The sequence below is a fragment of the Triturus cristatus genome, chromosome 6, assembly GCF_964204655.1.
Source record: "Triturus cristatus chromosome 6, aTriCri1.1, whole genome shotgun sequence".
Classification (NCBI taxonomy): domain Eukaryota; kingdom Metazoa; phylum Chordata; class Amphibia; order Caudata; family Salamandridae; genus Triturus; species Triturus cristatus.
The window spans coordinates 659,294,677-659,311,335 of NC_140589.1; positions in this window are offsets into that span (position 1 = coordinate 659,294,677).

Consider the following 16,659-nt stretch of genomic DNA (forward strand, 5'->3'; position numbering starts at 1 on the left):
AAGAAAGTAGAAAAACTAAACCCATTGAAGTTGGTCAGGATTCAGAATCAGGGAGCGATATTATTGTGGTGGTAGGTGAAGAACAGGGAGGCATTTCGAGCCCTGTCTCCAGTAGTGCAGTCACTGCAGTGGTAACGCCCACATTCTCCTCAGTAACATCAGAGTGGCACCGCATTAAGAGCCATACTCAGAGTGTGGGTGAGACACCAAGGCGACCGGCGAGTACCTCAATGAGACAATCTGGGTCGTTGAGCCTTAGTGGGTTAATGAAAACAGCACCACTAAGGAAAGTAAGCCAGCCTACCATTGAGAGCATGTTTAGGTTGGAGGGGCAGTTCCAACGCAACCACCCAACGGCACGATTGTACAATGCGAAGCTGGCTAAAATGTTAGCGCTGGACCTTCTTCCTTTTTCATTTGTGGAAGGGGTGGGTTTCCTTGAATTTGTGTCTGCCATCTGCCCGAAATTGAAAGTTCCCAGCCGGTCCTATTTTGCAAGAATTGCTGTTCCGGCACTACATCATGATGTGCTGAATTGGTTGGACAAGCTTTGGAGAAGAGTGCTGTGCACAATATCCACCTGACAACAGACATGTGGAGCAGTTGCCAAGCCACAGATTACATGTGCATCACTGCACACTGGATCTCTTTTGTGGGGGTTAGAGATAAACTATGTGCACGAGGTGTTGTTGACACAGCTGCGATTTTTGAACGTACTCGGAAACATGCAACTGTAGCCATGTTCGCCATGGAGAAATCTCATACGGCTGAAAACATTTTAGAAGAGTTTCGCACCAAGGTTTTGGAATGGCTGCGGCCCAGAGGGCTAAGTATTGGTTTTGTTGCCACAGACAATGGCAGTAATGTACTTAAGGCCATGGAACTTGGTTCCTATTTCAGGGTTCCGTGTTTGGCACACTGCATACACATTATAGTGCAAGACTTTCTGAAAAAAGAAACCACAGTCAGCAATTTACTGGCCATCTGCCGAAGAATATGCACTCATTTCAGCCATTCTTTTAAAGCTCGGAAGCAGCTGAGGATTAGGATGCCAGTCAAGGCACTCATCCAGGAGGTGGCAACACGTTGGAACTCAACGTATTACATGCTTGATCGTCTGTACGAACAGCACAGGTCCCTCCATGAATATGTCTGGTACAGAAGCAGTGATGCTAGTGTTAAAGGCATGACCCTTCAGAGGGAGCAATGGACCCTAATTAAATGCCTGACTGAGATGCTGTGTCCTTTTGAGGTCTTCACATGTGAAGTCAGCAAGGAGGACTGTACAATGGGCCAAGCTATCCCATTGTTGCAAATGCTAGAGCATGAGCTGAATAATGTGTCTGAATCCTACAAAGGTGTAGAGGACAGAAGGCAAGCCCATGACTTGGTGGAGAGCTTATCCAGGCGCTTAACTGAAAATGTAAGGATACAAAATAAAATTTTGTCACAAGAACATTACATTTGTGCCACAATTCTGGATCCACGTGCAAAATTAGGACTAGTGAAGACATTCCTTGCTTTTTCCGACAATGATGTTGCCCGCTACAAAAGTTGTATAGCTGAAGCAGCCATTAAGTTTCAAAATGAAGGGCTGCTAATTAAAAGCCCGCCACATCAACCCACAACAAGTACTGATACTGAAGCAGGCCATGCAGAATCAAGTGCAACTTCGTTGGCTGAGGGCAGTGCGGTTGGCTCACAATCACAACACTCACCATCACTATCGACTACAGAAACAAAAACTGGATCATTTGGCCGAGTACAATCATTATCATTACAGGATTGGTATGTAAAGATGGGCTATTGTAAGCACAGTGCTGATGCACAGAAAAAACAGCACAAAAGCTTACCATCAGCAACCCTGAACATTGAGCGGATGGTCCAGGCCTATCTGGACGACCCAACAGAGGTGTACGTTGATCAAAACCCATTGCAGTATTGCTATAGGAAAAGGTCTGAATGGCCACAGCTCAGCAGGCTGGCGATAAGCTATCTGGCTTGCCCTGTCGCAAGTGTCTCTTCAGAACGTGTTTTCAGTGCTGCTGGTTCCATTGTAACATTGAGAAGGACCAGTCTATCTCCGAAAAACGTGGAGAGGTTAACAATGATCAAAATGAATCAGCACTTCATACCACCGAATTACACAATACATGAATCAACAGAGGAAGATGAGGACAGCGGCTCAGGTGACGGAAGTATTGTCTCAGATGATTACCTACTACTGGAAGAACCCCCAGAGTTTGAGGACGAGCTATACTTCCCTGACAATTAGGCTCGCACTTACTGTCTTCCTCCCTTTTTTCCCCCTTTGTTTATGTGTCTGTCGTTCCAGTTATAAACTTGTGAATCGCAACAAATCCATTATCACCGTCTTCTACTCTTCTAATTTAATATACAAGTTTCAGGTGTCTGCCATTTGACAGTACAGTCCTCCGAATCCAGCTCCTCCACTCGATCATACTGAATCTCCTGCTCAATTCCATTTCCCTCATGAATGATGATTGGATGATGGTAACAGCAAATTCAAACTTTCCTCGTCCTTCCAAAACAAGTGGACCATTAATCAGATGACTACTATAGCTATCCTCCTTTCAGAGCCGAGAGAGACTTGCCATTAACTGAAAATAAGATGGAACAGGTAATGATTGATGCCATGCATTGGACGCAGAGTCGCAGACTGAATGATTTAGATTTTGTTGTGTTTGTTGTGCATGAATTTATGTAATTGTGCACTGCCACTAATCAACTTTACAGAACACACTAAACTTAACTCAAGGTGAATTCAATTTTCCCCTTCTTGCAAATAAGAAATGTGTACTTCTCCTGCATCTTGGTGATACATTGCTTTTAATTCAATACAGGAAGAGGACTCACTCAATCTGCGCAATGCGTATGACTGTGACATAACAGCACCGTCCATGATGATGATGGCGAAATAGACGGCCCGTTAACAAGATGAGATGGAACAGGTAATGATTGATGCCATGCATTGGCCGCAGAGTCGCAGACTGAATGATGTAGATTTTGTTGCGCATGAATTTATGTAATTGTGCACTGCCACTAATCAACTTTCTACAGAACACACTAATTTTCCCCTTCTTGCAAATAAGAAATGTGTACTTCTCCTGCATCTTGGTGATACATTGCTTTTAATTCAATACAGGAAGGGGACTCACTCAATCTGCGCAATGCGTATGACTGTGACACAACAGCACCGTCCATGATGATGATGGCGAAATAGACGGCCCGTTAACAAGATGAGATGGAACAGGTAATGATTGATGCCATGCATTGGCCGCAGAGTCGCAGACTGAATGATGTAGATTTTGTTGTGTTTGTTGCGCATGAAATTATGTAATTGTGCACTGCCACTAATCAACTTTCTACAGAACACACTAATTTTCCCCTTCTTGCAAATAAGAATTGTGTACTTCTCCTGCATCTTGGTGATACATTGCTTTTGATTCAATACAGGAAGGGGACTCACTCAATCTGCGCAATGCAAATGACTGTGACACAACAGCACCGTCCATGATGATGATGGCGAAATAGACGGCCCGTTAACAAGATGAGATGGAACAGGTAATGATTGATGCCATGCATTGGCCGCAGAGTCGCAGACTGAATGATGTAGATTTTGTTGTGTTTGTTGCGCATGAATTTATGTAATTGTGCACTGCCACTAATCAACTTTCTACAGAACACACTAATTTTCCCCTTCTTGCAAATAAGAAATGTGTACTTCTCCTGCATCTTGGTGATACATTGCTTTTAATTCAATACAGGAAGGGGACTCACTCAATCTGCGAAATGCAAATGACTGTGACACAACAGCACCGTCCATGATGATGATGGCGAAAGAGACGGCCCGTTAACTTAAGATGAGAAGGAACAGGTAATGAATGATGACAATTAATGGCATGCATTGGACACCTGACTCTGAGCTATTGGTCTTTGTGTTTGCGTTGTTTGTTTGTTGTGCACAAAGTGATGTCAAAGTGTACTAGTAGTAATCTATCTTTCTGTACACAATAAAGAATGACTCAAGTCAGTAATATTTATATTTCTACTCTTGTTGTGTCATAAAAATGTTACTTATACTGCAGGCCGATCTTCAGTCAGTCAGTAAAAGTATCAGAGATGATGATGAAGTCAGGAGGATGTTTCAGGAGTGGCATAAAACGGAAAAGCCTAAAGGTAAACACGTCAACAACAACCACAGCAGACCCAAATGTCTGTGTAGAAGTTGAATAGAGTGTAGCGGTGGGATGACTGCAGTGTATTGATTTTACTAACTTAAACTGTAAAATGCTATGTTTGGAATGGATAATGTGCTTTGCGTTTGTCCAACTCTTTGAGAGAAAAATAAAGGACTCTAAAGTGTTAACGTAGGATGTGCTAATGCTAAGCACTGTGGGCCTGCTCTCTCCTGTTACTGTTGAAGGTCAATGCTGGAAACAGACTAGAGTAGAGATGATGCATACATGCCACCTCGGAAAGTGTTCTTGTTGCACTACACCATCACTTGTGCATTTATTTTCACTTTCTTTCTCAATATCCCCTTTGGTTTTCCATCTACAATTACAGGCCGGGCCTTGCCCTAAACTTTGTAAAACATTACAATGCATATTAATTACCTTACCAATCCATCACCTTTTTTTTTCCAGCCGGGCAGTGGCGAGGCGACACCCAAGATTGATGGACAAGAGGAGCAAGAGGAATGCCGAGATGCAAATCCAGTCCACATTTTTGACCGGGATAAGACAGTAACAGTATCCACTTTTATCTTCTTTTAAATAATTTGATTAATATCTTGTATACAATCTTTACAACAGTGTGTTTTTGGAGTTGTTATCATCATTAGGTTTGCTCTGTGTTTACGTTTCTTCCCTACCAATATTTAAAATTTCTATTTGCTATGTGTTAAGGCCGGAACAACAGAACAAGAACTAGAAGTGTATGTAATCCGGGTCTCTCATCATCATGCATGCATTGCCTTTTTCTCCCTTAACGTTTGAATATGGTAGTCTTCAATGATTGTTGTTTGTTTGTCTATGTATGCATACTGTTTTTCTATGTCAAACCTTTCCCAAAAACCCCCTTCCCATCCATTCAACAAACCCTAACCCTCTTCCCCCGGGCTGTGTGACTTATTGTCGAGGTGTAACTAAATTAAATGTACACCAATACTTAATCACACACTTGCTGGGGCGGATGTGGTGAAAGCAACACTACTTCAATTTCAAGGCAGAGCGATGATCTTCTTCTGCTTGGCCACTCATGAGTAGGATATTTCAGAGGTTATTTTATTTAACAAAGGAACATATACCTCAGCATGAATTGCCGGCATTGGTTGGATTTGTTTGTTGTTATTCCTCATAGGTAAGGCTAATCAGTTGGTAGGGAATAAGAAGGATACGTGATCCAGTCACCTTCCAGTTGGTAGTTGTATATCAAAAAAAGAGTGGATCACTTGAACCTGTTATCCAGGGTTTGGTGGTTATTCGACCGTTCCTTAAAAAACCCTCATTCACGTTTTTAGGTGGATTATGTGGCGGTATATCTTGGTTCTCCGCCTTTGTAACGTGATTGCATCATCATCGGGTTTAGTGTTGTGCTGCCTCCGCCTGGAGGAAAACCACTGGATAGTACAGTAGCGATCAGAAATCAAAAAAAGGACAAGGTGCTCATGTGTCGTGATACAGTGAAAGTTAAAAATGGGGATGTTTTCTCATGCTACCTGGACTTTAGACTTTATTGTTGTCTGGTGCGTGGAAAAAGAATAAAAATAGAGGAGATTGTGCAGCTTGGACAGGTAATGTGTCCGCTGTACAGTCAGTCCAATGAGTGGGTCGACATGTTTCAGCTCTTTACGTGCCCAGGAGGGTCAGGTGAGCTTTCATCAGGACCAGGGGGTGTTGTCTTAAAGGAGGATATTGTCCACTTTAAGGGTGAGGAGTTCGTGTTATTTTTCAATGATCTCCTATTGGAAGGTTTAGTACCTTCAAAGCTCGGATTTCGGGCTTCTTAGGAAGAATGGCAGCGTAGTGAGGCGGAAATCCCGCTCTGCACGACTTGTGCTGACGCTGTCTTCCTTGTTATTCCTCATATACAGCACTAACTGTTAGACTGTAGGCATAGTCAAGTGACTCGACACAACTGTAGTTTGTAACTCTGTCTAGTAGGCTATCCTCCTAACCACCATTCAGTTTTTTTGTCAAATATTGGAGCATATTATTGTTGCTCGGTAAGTTCTGTACTGTACTTCATTCAACTACTCCTCTAACAGTCTCTCAAAGGCGATTGACTGTCTCCTTTTCTTTTTTTTGGAAATGCTGCCGCCCTGCCAGTGTCTACTACTACTACTATACTACCACCACCACCCCAATCATGGCATGTATGAAAAAGGAAACCATCTTCACCATCCAGCCAGTGCTGTGACACAGTTGGACATAAACATCAAGCACCGGTAAGAGACAAGTTTGGGGGAGGCTGAATTAATAATGGACATGTCAATGATTTCGTTTTCACACACCGGTACAAAGAATGCATAGACTAGAGGACAGACTGAAAGTACTAGAAGGACCAGTCAATGAGTGAGGTGTGTCTCTCATCTATCTGTTTGTGTCTTATACAGTCAGCCAATTATTGAAATCAAACACAGGCTATGGGCGGCCATGCACCAGGAAGTGTGATGTTAAACAGTTACCCCACCTACAAAACATTAACAACATTGCATGTAACGTAGAAAAATATATTTAATTTACCCTAACAAAAATAAACTAAACCCACAAAAGCTGACCCACCCCCCTCCCTAACCCCAACCACTGTCCATAATAGAAAAAAGTCTGTAACGCCCAAACGAGTTAAGAACAAGAATTAAAAAAGGGTCAGACCAGGATGGCAGGGACTAACTGGTGGGGCGGGACTCGAGGAGGACACGCATCTGGCGCATCTCGCCCTCTAAACGGGCGACGCGGTGTCTCAGGGTGCGGCAGTTTCAGCCGCAGTGGGGGGGGCACCGGAGATGGCACGGTGGCGGCGGGCAGCCGCCAGACGGTGGCGCCATACCGCTGGAGGGTGGTGGCTGTGGCCTGGGCCACGGGAGGAGGCTTCCTCAATTGCAGCCGCAGTCTCCTCCTCCTCCTCGGCTAAGACCACCAGCCGCCGGTATTCTCGCTGGATTGCCTCCAGCTTCCGGCGCAGTGCCTTGGCGGCCAACTCCCTACGATTTAGTTTAGGAGTAGCTGTGCATCGAAAAGAAAAAAACAAGACAATTGTAAAATATACTCTTAGAAAAACAGTAAGACAAGTTAATTATTTACACACATAGTGGCATGGTAGAGTAGCACTATAAAGCACAGTAGTACATAACATTTTAAATCGCGCCCGTCCTTCTTCCTTCCACCCGTCTTTCACTTTTTAGTTGAACAGTGCACCAGGTGCTCTTCTCCATAAAACTTTCAAAGCGGAGTTAAAATTAGATAGATGAGGCCATTGGTTACTCAATACTCCCGCTCCTATGCCAATTAAAGGGATTCTAGTCTTATAGTTCACACTTCAAACGTTCACAACAACTCATACTTACTACTTACGCCATCCTCACGCTAAAAAGGGTGGGGGTCCCATGGGGACAATTAATTAGGATGATGCGCCCGGCACAGTGGCTGGCGCATCCTGTTTTTTTTACATTCTGGTTGGCGGTGTCGAAAGCAATGCTAAAAATACATGTTGTGCTGCTTTTCCAAGCACAACATGACGGGCCCCGCACGAAGCCTGTCACGTTTTGCTTGGAAAGGCGGGGGGGTACCATAGCATAGGTAGGTACCCTCCATGGGGGCACCCAAGCATACTCTGCAATGTCTGCATGCCTTTCCGTGGCGGACGGCAATGCTGCCACGCAAAGGCATTCCAAAATGCAGATTATATGGCTGGCGGTGTGTTCAGAGACACCACCGGCATATTGAACCCTTTTCCGCCTGGTCCACATGTGGGGGTCTGAATAATTTCTACAGGGATGGCGGAGGTTTGCCCCTGCGGTGTCGGCAGTGAATTCCAGCCGGCCCGGTGGGCGGCAATACGCCCACCATCCTAATGGGGCCCTAAGTCACAACTGTACAGTATACATATACATACAGTACACCCTTGCAGTGAGTGTGCTGTCAAGTTCAACAATAGTTAAGGATTATGAATCTAACTTACCACCGCCTGCCACTGGTGCTGCCACTCCCCCTACCGCTCCTTCGTCGGTATCGGCAGCAACTGCCGCATCCTCTCCCTCCGCGTCGCCTTGTTCGCTGGCCCCGGCACTGGTGGTCGGTAGTGCGCCTAGAAAACATTACACATTTATTAGGCGTCATATACACCTCCCCCCTATTGATCAGTTGCAAGGTTGAAAAATGAGTTAATACTAACATACATCACTAGTACAAATCAGGTAGTAGTAGAGTAGACACTAATAGTTATATATGATCATTGTAGCCTTTGCTTGATTATCCCTAGCCATGCTACCATTTTACCTTTGTAGCTTTTATTTTTGCACATGTGACGTTACCTTTACCTTGCAGCTTCTTAAGACACCTTTGAGCCCACATGACCTGCCTCACACTGCTACTGTCTAGTCTACGCGCTGCGTACAAGCGGTCCACAAACATTAACAAGCCACTTTTTTAGGAAGTACTGGTGTACTACTGCTACTGTTAGTCCATATTGCTTATCCATAGATGCTACACTTTTTGGCACGGCTGAGAAATGCTTGCAAGTTGCAATATACTAATGCACACCATTTCTTTTTTCGCATTACAAACGCAAGATTCCCTTCTACGAACCAGAGCTTCTGAATGATGCAACAACTACCAGTACTAGGTTCTTCTAAGGTGAGGGGTCCCTTCACTCACATCTTCTTTTATAAATTTATATAAACTAAATTGCTATGGGATGGTGGTGCTGCCTTCCACCACTGTTCAGTTATCATGATTTAATTCCCAACTGTATAAGTGTAACAATGTATATTGTTTTAATGTTATTGATTTTCCGGTTGGTGCTGCTAAGAAAACAGTGTACAGACCTTCTCAAATTGAAATAAACCTTTTGAACTTACATAGACTTGGTGGTATTTGGTGTGGACTAACTTACACGAGTGAGCAAATTAAAGTAAGGGTGTGCATGTGAATTGCTTCCACGACTGAGAGGTTGGGTGTGTTATGTTCTGGGTTGTCTACTTGTTGGGTATCTTGGGGGGAGGGTTCCGAGACCTAATAGTTATGACAAGACAGTACTATAGTCAAGCAGTGGAATTGTGGTGGGTGCGGAATTTCTGATTGAGGTGTGCAAGGAAGGTCCAACCTACCATCACCAACATCCTATTTTCTGGTGCAAATGTATGTGCAAGATCCCTACAACAGTAGTATGTCCTATAGGGTATCATATCAAAATAGTAATAAATCTGGTAGGGCTGTTGTTGCTGTGAATTTTCAAAGGCTCAAGATCAATAAGAGTAAAAGTAGTACAAGTCGACGACCCAACGGATTGGACTCAATGGCTCGAGCTACTGGTGAATATGAGTTTTATATTACAACCTTTCACAAAGAGTGGCACTGGCCAACTGGGCAAGACTAGCTACTACAGTACAGACAGACTGATAGTATGTAGTAGTAGTAGTACTCAGAGTCATCATAGCGGAGGCAGGGATAAGATTTTTGAAACCGTACAGATCGAAGGATAATTGGTGGTGAAAAAATAGCATTTGGAAACCAACAATAGTTCAGGAAAAATATGGGGCAGTAAAAGTTATGGAATAAGAAATATTATTAAAAACAAGAAGACTTACTGGGGCCAGCAGAGGAGCCCTCAGCGGTGTCCTCCTGGTGGTGTTGTTCCTGTCCCGCCGACTGCCCAGTCCCTGTCGGTCTGCCCCTGGGTGCTGATGAACAGGAAAGATATAAGAAAGAGACAAACATTGATGGATGGTGTCAAACAAATACAATATTTTTCAACAACGGTCAAAAAACACTTATGTAAACAACAATTGCAATAACTACATTGACCGATCTCATCTGGTCAACATGTAATATCGGGGGATTCGCAGTTCGAATACTTAAGTTACTATTTATCAACAGTAATCCAGTCTTCCATTCTGATTCCAGAAAACTAAGTTACAACTAAGCCTAAGTACAACGTACCACCCAACCTAGCCCACCTATTCCAGGCATGCCAATTGTACATTAAGTATGCATTTCCACTGTATTCCTCAACAATGCGTATGGTCAAATCATGGAGGACACATGAACATGACTACATTTTTTGTATACACCAAATTTTGGTTTGATTGATGCTGATCTGCTACTGCTAAGTAACTGTTAAGCCTACCACCACTCATTGAACAAACTAGAAAAGGTTCTAAAGACTGCCGTACTAGCAGCACGTCACGTAACTGAGTGAGGGGGCATCACGCATACCACTAACAAATTAGAAGCTCATACAAAGTAGTGTACCTAAACATCAATCCGCCCCTATCTATTAGTGACGGGACAAAGTAAGGAGTGGACTAGAGTCATAGTAGCATTACGTAACTTAATTTCTCTAAAATAAACTCGTAAAGAATCACGCTAAGCAAGCGCAAAGCTGCAAACAAGCAAGATTAGTAGTAGCGCAGAAGAGCACCATAATCACAGAAGACTTTTAAACGTTAATAACCTGGAATGTATTGTAAGCAGCAACATTCTAGCTGGTTGAAAGGAAAAAAAATATTCGCAATATATAACACAGAGCAGAAGAACATACACAAAGTTGTAGTCATTAAATATGTACTCACCAAGCCCCGGGACCTCCACTCCTAGCAGGTCCAGCAGGTCCTGCTCACAGTCCAGGATGTCGGACCACCGGTGCGTCAGCTGTGCCTGGGTGCGCCGGACCCCAGAGATGCGCGACACTGCCCGGCGCACCTTCCCCCACCGCTGCCGACGCTCCCGGAGGCCGTACCCGGACCCAAGCCTGCCACCTGCTGCCAGGGTTGAGGGGAGGTGGCGCTGCACAAAGAAAATTAGTGCAGCCAACTCCTCCTCCCCAAATAAGGCCCATGCCTGCACCCCTTGTGGGCGCCGCCTTCCGCAAGGAAGGCGGTCGCGGCTCTGGCTGCGCCGGCGAACAGCCCTACCCTTCGACATGGTTCTGGGGACGGGGCGGGAAAGAAAAGGTAAAATAAATAAAGGAGTAAAGGAAATAAATAGCAGGCAATAGAAAGAGAAAAAGTAGCTAAAAAACTAAAAAAAGTAGACAAAAACCAAAAATATAGAATCAGGAAAATAGTTAGAGAAATAATAAGTAATAAAGATCCAAAAAAAGTGGCTATAAACAAAGGATTGAAAGGATTTTGGGAGGATTGAAAATCAGGCCCCAGAACCATGCAATAGAGTGAAAAACAAGATGGCCGCGCCCATTGCGACCACGTGCGCAAGTTTGCGCGATATTTTCTCCCTGAGCAAGCAAAAAGCAACGCGATCAAGTAAAAGCGGTCGCGAACAGGAAATTTCGACCGCGAACAGGCGCGAACATTGCGCGACCCGGAACAGGAAGTAAGCATCGCGAGAGGGCGGGACAAGTGAAAACAAGATGGCCGCGCCCTTGAGCAACCGCATGGGTAAGTTGGCGACCCGCGATCACGCAAAAAATACCGCAAACAGGCGGGAAAAAAACGTCCGCGTCTTCGCGATATTTCCGGCGTGTTTGCGGAGATTTTTAGCATTTTCGCGACAATTTGCGAAAGTTAATTTCGCAAATTCCGCCCACCCCTATCGGTGATGTATGGCCTATGCAAATTTACGCTATTTACTTCCAAAATTAACCTAAACCCGACACCCATTTAGAAACCACGTCTATTCTTTGTGCACTCACCTCTCTGCGATTCACAAAGCCCTTTCACATAATTTTACTCAAAGTCAGCCTCTGCTCAGAACCTCACGATAAAAATGTAAAAAGACGATTTTGTTTAGGAACTGGTTGGCACAGTGTGGTAATCGTAAACTACCTTTATTTTCATTATACAATGTATTTATTCATGTATAATAGCTTTTCTGTAGGTCACATAGAACTGTAACATATAATGTGCAATTCACTGATACAGCAGAAGCAATTGGAGTTTGTCTAAGCTCGATGCCTTAGCTCTCTACACAAGAATGTTTTTTGAAACAGCTAAAGACAATAATGTACGGTTTGACTACAAAGGTACCGAATGTGCTTCTCAGAAGCAAAATGTTTGTATTCATCCTCAAAGCTCCAATGTGGGTAGAACTAGTACCATTTCTGACACGCACCACATTGAATCTACTGTACAACTGATTGCTAACTATTCTACTGTTGTTAATTTTCTGTTACAAAAAAGCACTGCAAAGGTACATAAAAAGTTTGATGACTACATTTTGCAATTTCTTTTTTCTTTCTTTCTTTTCTTAAACGATACATGTGGTAATCATATCCTACCTTTCTTTTCTTTATAGAATGTAGAGTCATTCAAGTGTAATAGCTATTGTTTATTTCACATGCAACAGTAACATGTAATATACAATTCACCAATGCCGGAGCTTACATTTGAATACAGCAGAAGTGGTTCAACTTTGCATCAGCTGGATACCCTAGCTCTTGCACCAGTGGGTCCAATTATGGCACTTAAATAAAGACACTTTCTATATAATTTTCAAACTCCATCTCTTTATTACACACAACCACTTTCTTAGACACAACTCATTTTACCATTTTCCTTCTCTGGCATTGCAACATTCTGCATTATATTCTTCACGATTATTCCTTTATTCCTGCTTCCTAAAACACTACATTCGACTCTTCAGACCAATAGGGATGAGTAGTTCGTTTGACACTCCCTGTATAGATTAAATGCACACTAACACAACTTAAACAGGTATGCTACAGCGGCCAGTATCCTACAGCGCCCACAGCACATCACTTCACAGCAATAAACTCACGACTTACACTCACAGTTTCATCCCCGAGTCCTCATACCGATACCACTAAGTACTTTGCTTCCCACTCCCTCTATACTCTAAATGCATACTAACACCACCTGCACAGATATGCTACAGCACCCACTATGCTACAGCGCCCAGAGCACATCACTTTACAGCACTCAGCTCACATTTTAGACGCACGGTTTCATCCCAGAGTCTACCGGCACCTCACCTCAGCACCATCTCACAGTTGGCAAAACAACACTTTCACACCAGTAAGGATAAATAATTAGCTTCACACTCCCTCTATAGCACACCCTACCCACCCTACAAACCTCAGAGTGCTCCTACCCTCCTCTTTCCCACTTTTTTCCTCCCTTTTTTCCCCTTACTAACTTCAACGGAATCATAAAATGGTGGCCAACACTTCCTAGTTGCAACCGCTCGCACCGCTCGCAGCCAATCACCAGCAAGCTCATGGTCGTAACGCCTCAGCCAATCAGATGACAGAATTCCCAAATATCGGTATCTGTAAATTTCGATATTTCTCAAAAACTACTGAACGGATTTACACCAAAGAAACATAAGCGTGCTTTCTAGACCAAGACCCTTCTCCCTTCCAATTTTGGGGAAATTCCGTTCACCCGTTCGACCTGTAGCTTTGTCTAAAGTTTCCTATGGAAATTAACATTGAAAAAACACGTTTTGGGACCCCCTTTTTTCTCGTCCCCCCCTTCACCAATCACCCCCAAACTTTCAACATAGGAGCTGATCTCAACAAAGAATTAGTTTTGAAAAATTTGTGAAGATTCGTCAATCGGCGTCAAAGTTATTGGGAATAGAATGTTGCCATTTTCCTATGGTAACTAGGTCCTAACTATAACTATCTACTGGCGACCGCCAGTAGGTAATATATATTTATAGATATGATCCATGCAATGGTGACCGCGAAATAAGGGTAAATTTGTAATGTTAATTCCCGTAGAAACGCACCGTTCAACCTACAGCCCGAACCGATGGACGGAATTGCACCAGATTTGGCAGAAAGGTATATGTTGTTATGCAGTTGTTATGCAGCTTTTGCTTTCTGTTATTTGGTGCAAATCCATTTAGTACTTTTTAATAAATTAAAGCTGAACAATAAAGTGATATCTCTGGCAGCGAATATTTCATACTGATTTTGCGTTGGTCGCGGATATGTCAGGACGATTTTGCAGTAAATCGCGAAGGTGCACGCTAGCGGGAATGCTGTGATTGGCTTGACGCAACCTGAGGAGAAAATTGCGTCTGCCATTTTAACGATCGGGAACGGATCATTTTTGTGAAAGCTTACATAGGGGTCAGGGTGGAGGAACTCTGACCCCATGTTTGAGAAAAGGGGGTGTTAGTGACACAAGTTATGTGCCAAAAATTGATTTATTTAATTATGTGCTATATCTGCGAAAACAACATAACTGCCAGCACGACCCTCCGTGTACCGTTGTGGGGACATCACAACTATGGCGGCCACAACGCGAATACCCACTCACCCACTAATGCACCCACTCAATCAGACTCAATCAGACACCCATATGTGTACTCATATAAACATTCATAGCCTCATGCACCCACGTACAGATGCACTTAGAGACTCATTCTCCCACTCACATACATAGTCATAGACTTATACATGCAGTCACAGTCCCACTCAGAAACTCATACACCCAGTAACAGACCCTCATGCTCCAACTCACAGACACACTAAAACACTTATACTTCCACTTACACAGCCACTGAAAGACAGACCCACTCAGGCAGTTATGCACCCACTCGTATGCCCACTCACAGAATCATGTACCTATTCACATACCCACTTACACACTCACACACCCACTCACATACCCAATCAGAATCAATTATATAGTTGGTGGTGAGGTGAGGACCGGTGGTCAGCAGCTGCTGCCCCATGCCCTACTGCTAATGCTCACCTCACCACACTAGCTTGCCTGACTCCACCCTCACACTGCCGTCAGACATCTGACGTTACATGCCAGACTTCCGAGGCTGATGATGGTGCCGAGGGAGCTCTGAGCTAGAGCATTAGTTTATTTGATACAGCTAACATTTGAATGCACAGAAAACACACTCTGGCCCTGGGGATATCGATCTGCGACTAGCATAGCCCTCTACTTGAATGGTGCAGTTCCTAAGACCAATAACGTCCATGACCATCTTCAGGGGGCTGGGGGAAAAAACCTCGAGGTAGGTACGCTTGCTTTGCTGTAGCCACTGAGGGGCTCTTCAGGTGGCAAGTATTCGTCACAGCATACACTACAGGCTACCCCTAATTTACGCAGCCCACTGTCATGCGACAGCAGCACCCTAAGCCCACCACTCCAGTACCTACAAAACAGCAAAAAAGCCTCACAAAGCCGGGTTGCCGAATGGCATGATAAACAGATGGAGAATCTCGCAGGCTCTGTTGTCTTTCTATTAAAGCATGAGCAAATGGCCGAAGGGGAGGGCACAGCTTGAGGTGCATTACTACACAAGCTAAGTATCATGCAATTTGAGGGAGAGGAAATCCACAACTCCTTTTCAACTTCTAGGGGCTCTGAGAGCTCAGCCACCTCACCAGCCCAGTTGGGGGTAATGTCACCTATTGCGAATGATGAGCTCGCTAAAGGAGAAGAGATGGTGCCCTCAGCAAAAGATAAAACTTTCCCGCTATTCCAGAAAAATCTCCCAAGGTATGCTTACCCGGATGCTCATACCAATGTCAATTCAAGACATGCAGCAGGAGACTCTACAAGCACTATGATATCAGGAAGATTGGCATTCCCACCGGCGATAGTAGGGAACTGCTCCCAAAGTGAGGTAGAGGGGGCAAGTTCCATCACTAGGTTAATTCTGCAGACCTTAGAAGCAGCTCAGATCTGGGATACTCCAGTACAGGACCCAGGTCATCCGGGGGGGCCTGTTACGGAGCCCCAGGGCCAGTCACAAGAACCCTATATTAAAATCCTCAGAGCACTCAGGAATCGCTACCACAACCCATTAAAACAGTACTGACATCATTTTAACTGAGATACGAGGATTAAAGGAGCTGCAAGCCCTAAATACAGAGATGATAAACCAAAGACAGTCCAAATTGAAAGATGACTTGATGGCACTACCAAAGCGCATACAAGAAGCTACACAAAGAATTTCAGATATTGAAGGCAAATTAGTGCTAGTTCAATCTTGTATTTCGACAAAGCTAAAGAAAATCTCCAAACTAGAAAAGAAATTTGAGATGATGGAGAAAAACTCAAGATGCTTGAATCTAAGATTCACAGGAATCCCTGAAGGAAGCGAGTCACAGGGTAAAAAACATGCTCTTCCACAACTTATCAATTTTCTGATCAAGAAACATATTCTACCTTCACCTCCTGAGGATTTGACGATTATGTGGGCACATAGAGTACCTTTCCACCTGTCTCTAGGTGCCAAATATCCACAAACTATCTTGGTCAACTTTTCAGAGTTTTGGATCAAAGAGCAAGTACTCTCTATCCAGCAGAAATATTTTACTTTCTTTTAAAAAGGTTTTTTCTGATTTATCGGTGGCCTCAGCAAGGCGCAGGAAGGCCTTTCAAGAGTTCAGGCTGATGGGTGGGCAAGATTCAGTAGTGCAATCTACTAAGCTAAAAGTTCTTTGGAAAGACCAATTTAAGCT